Below are 3,464 nucleotides of genomic sequence, written 5' to 3' on the forward strand. Positions count from 1 at the left end.
GGTAGCGTGCGTTTTCGCCGCCAAAAAAACGATGGAACCGCACGACCGCCAGGTTTGACCGATATGTACGAAAATCGCCACGTGTAGTCTCCGCCCCAGAATGAGCAAAAAGTTACATTGTGACCCCGCCCAAAACCAAACAGGAAGTCAGCCATCTTGGGTCAAAGGTCAAAAATGGCGTTTCGCCCTCGAAACGCATCTGCGCTATCTAGTCTGAGGGGATTCATCCGATTCGCTTAAAACTTGGCAACACCACATAGGACCCATTGAAGATGAAAAGTTATCGAAAGAATTTTCGTATCTGTCACGGTTTGGTCGTGGCGCCGCCACAAAAATGCAATGCTAATTTTCGTTAGCACGCAAAAAATTCCAAATCTCCATAACTCTGACACACAAACTTCGATCAGCTTCAAATTTCACACAAAGGACATGTGCCCAAGCTTGGTCATGACTGCTTTGAAACTTTTCCCATCATGCCTTGTGTTTTCGACCGGTGTCATTTAAGGTCATGTACACGGTTAGCATTTACAGCACGCCGTTCTAGGAAAAAGCTTATAACTCTAGAATGCAAAGTTCAAACTGCTTCATATTTGATACACATGATGACCGTACAGCCATAAACAAAACTCGAGAACCAATTTACCCATAATGCCTTGCGTTCTCAGAGGGCGTCGCTTCTGTGGTCGTCCTACACGAGCAGCTGTAGTGGACAGACGATATGTCGTGTTGACTTCAAAACACTGTAGGATGAATCTTATTAGATGGAAGCACATTGCTATGGCAAATAGAGCAGGCTGTGAAAAGTGGGAGGGGCCTATCATGACACAGGAGAATCCTTCGCCATCAGCACGCTGTAATAGGAAAAAGCTTATAACTCTAGAATGCTAAATTCAAACTGCTTCATATTTGATACACACGACGACTGTCCAGCCATAAACAAAACTCCATAACCAATTTACCCATAATGCCTTGCGTTCTCAGAGGGCGCCGCTTCTGTGGTCGTCCTACACGAGCAGCTGTAGCGGACAGACGATATGTCATGTTGACTTGAAAACACTGTAGGATGAATCTTATTAGATGGAAGCACATTGCTATGGCAAATAGAGCAGGCTGTGAAAAGTGGGAGGGGCCTATCATGACACAGGAAAATCCCTCGCCATAACTACGCCGTTATACGAAAACGCTTATAACTCTAGAGTGCAAAGTTCAAACTGCTTCATATTTGATACACACGATCACTGTCCAGAGCTAAACAACAAACGATAACCAATTTACCCACAATGCCTTGCGTTCTCAGAGGGCGCCGCTTCTGTGGTCGTTCAACACGAGCAGCTGTAGCGGACAGACGATATGTCGTGTTGACTTCAAAACACTGTAGGATGAACCTACACAGAGGGGAGCAAATTGCTATGGAAGAAAAAACAGGCTGTGGTCAGTGGGAGGAGCCTATAATGACACGGGAGAATCCTTCGCCATCAGCACGCTATAATAGGAAAATGCTTATAACGCTTCAATGCAAAGTTCAAACTTCTTCATATTTGATACACATGATGATTGTCCATCCATAAACAATGCTCGATGACCAAATTACCCATCATGGCCAGTGGGAGGGGCCTATAATGACACACGAAAATCCCTCGCCATAACTACGCCGTTATACGAAAACGCTTGCAACTCCAGAGTGCAAAGTTCAAACTGCTTCATATTTGATACACACGATCACTGTCCAGAGCTAAACAACAAACGATAACCAATTTACCCACAATGCCTTGCGTTCTCAGAGGGCGCCGCTTCTGTGGTCGTCCTACGCCAGCAGCTCTAGCGGCAAGACGACATGTCGTGTTGACTTGAAAACACTGTAGGATGAATCTTATTAGATGGAAGCACATTGCTATGGCAAATAGAGCAGGCTGTGAAAAGTGGGAGGGGCCTATCATGACACAGGAGAATTCTTCGCCATAACTACGCCGTTGTACGAAAACGCTTACAACTCCAGGCCAATTCCCAAATCCCCAACAGTGGTATACGTGACCGTGGGTTACCGCCCCCGGCCGCTTCATCGGAACCTATGACGCCGCTCGCGGCTTTAATTATTATTATTATTATTATTATTATTATTATTATTATTATTATATTATTATTATTATTCTTATTATTTATAGTCATTCACATTTGAATATATTTCCACATCTTGAGGCTAAAGTTTAATTTAAATCTGTTTGAAACCTTGTAATAATGGAACAATGTGAATAAAGTTTGTTTTCTTTAAAAAAAACGTGTTGTGCCTTCACTTAAACTATATTAATAAAGTAAAAAAAAACTATTAAACATGCACTAAACAATATATATTTTAATCTGTTTAAACAAACATTTTAAAAGATATTTAACTTATTGCTGTTAAAAAATCATTCCTTCATGCAGAGTTCAGCATGTGTTTCATCGTCACATTATCTTCAGGAAATTATTATTTTTGTTTTTTTTCTAGTTCGGTGTAATCTCTGTAGTTGTGTGTTAGTAATAAATACTAATACTTTTGGGGGGTCAATATTTTTAGCACAGCAGATTATACAAATACTGTATAAATATAAATATATATATATCCGTATATTGTTTTCTGAGTGAATCTATCTGTTGTGTAACGTTACAAAAACTATTCCAATATGACAACAAAAGGAAAGCACGGTGATCAAAGTCATTTATTTGTTAATGTGAGAGTTCTAAGATCTTTGTTACATCAACAATAAAATGGTTCAGAAACCGACACATTTCAGAATAATTGTCTTTTTTACATCATCCACTTTAATTAAAACTAAAAATCATCTCCCTCACTTTTTACAGAGGAATTGATTGTTGATAATGTATTGATCCAGTTAGATTGATTGAATGGTGATCAGCCAATCACAGCCAGCCATTTGACTAAGGTAAACAAAGAGTTAACAGTGATGAGTAAAGTGATGAAAAATGAATAACAAGTGGTAGAAAATTGTCCAAAAGTGGCAAAATAGTGGCAAGAAAATTGTGAAAAGTGACTAAAATGGACCAAAAACAGTCAAGAGTGGCAAAAAATGACAAAAAAGAGGAAACAGGTGGTATGATATGGTTACAGGTAGCTTAAATGAGCAAAATGTGGAACAAAAAGAGGCAAAATGTAGGAAAAAAGGAAACAAGTGTTATTTATTTTGCCAAAGGTTGATTATTTGGATGAAAAGTGCTTAACAATGGTTAAAGAAAAGACAAAAATTAAATAAAAGTGTCAAAAAGAACTTAGAAAAATGGACCAAAAATAGGACAAAGAGATATTTTTTGGCAAAAGAAGCTAAAATCTGAAAAAACAAGAAAAAGTGTCAAATTTTTTTTTGGAAAAGGGATAAAAATGGGACAAAGGAAGTTGTAAAACAGCCAAAGAAAAGGATAAAAAAAAAAAGGGTTTGAAAAGTTTCCTTTTTTAAGGTTTTCTGGGGAAA

The sequence above is a fragment of the Gouania willdenowi genome, unplaced genomic scaffold, assembly GCF_900634775.1.
Source record: "Gouania willdenowi unplaced genomic scaffold, fGouWil2.1 scaffold_92_arrow_ctg1, whole genome shotgun sequence".
Taxonomy (NCBI): Eukaryota; Metazoa; Chordata; class Actinopteri; order Blenniiformes; family Gobiesocidae; genus Gouania; species Gouania willdenowi.